This window comes from Octodon degus, unplaced genomic scaffold (assembly GCF_000260255.1).
Source record: "Octodon degus isolate 3935 unplaced genomic scaffold, OctDeg1.0 scaffold00199, whole genome shotgun sequence".
NCBI lineage: Eukaryota > Metazoa > Chordata > Mammalia > Rodentia > Octodontidae > Octodon > Octodon degus.
The window spans coordinates 3,026,034-3,026,415 of NW_004524775.1; the positions used below are offsets into that span (position 1 = coordinate 3,026,034).

General features: G+C 74.3%; 1 protein-coding gene across 2 annotated transcripts in view; it reads left to right on the plus strand.

Moving 5' to 3' along the window:
- The first annotated feature begins 205 nt into the window (after positions 1-205).
- Positions 206-382, plus strand: part of Nipa2 (non imprinted in Prader-Willi/Angelman syndrome 2) — a 33,197-nt gene continuing 33,020 nt past the window's right edge. The window contains exon 1 of one of the 2 annotated variants that reach the window (XM_023704640.1): positions 206-271. The gene's annotated coding sequence lies outside the window, so the exon portion shown is untranslated. The remainder of the gene's footprint in view (positions 272-382) is intronic. The other variant, XM_023704639.1, reaches the window with a different exon arrangement.

The following is a 382-nucleotide window of genomic DNA, read 5'->3' on the forward strand; positions in this document are numbered from 1 at the left end:
TTACCAGGCACTGCCCAAGTGAGACTCGATTCGGATCCCTTCGTGGTAACGGCCCAGCCCAATACCACCCACGGCACCACCCGCTCATCGGCCACGCCTCGCGGTCAGGAGACGCGTCCCGGACCCACACGACCCGACAGAACGGAGCCGGAAGCGGGCGCGTTGGGGGCGGGGCTGCGGCAGCGCGGCGCACGCGGCTTGCGTCATCGCGGCGCGCCCAGCTTCACCTCGCGCCTACGGGTCCCGGCAGTGGCGGGCTGGCGGCGTACGGGTAGGCTCGTTCCGGCGCGCCCATGGCGGTGTGCCCGGCAGCGGCCCTGAACGCTGGCGCCTCCCGCTGCACGGCGAGGAAGGCGGTGGCCGCGCGAGCGCCGGCGGGCGC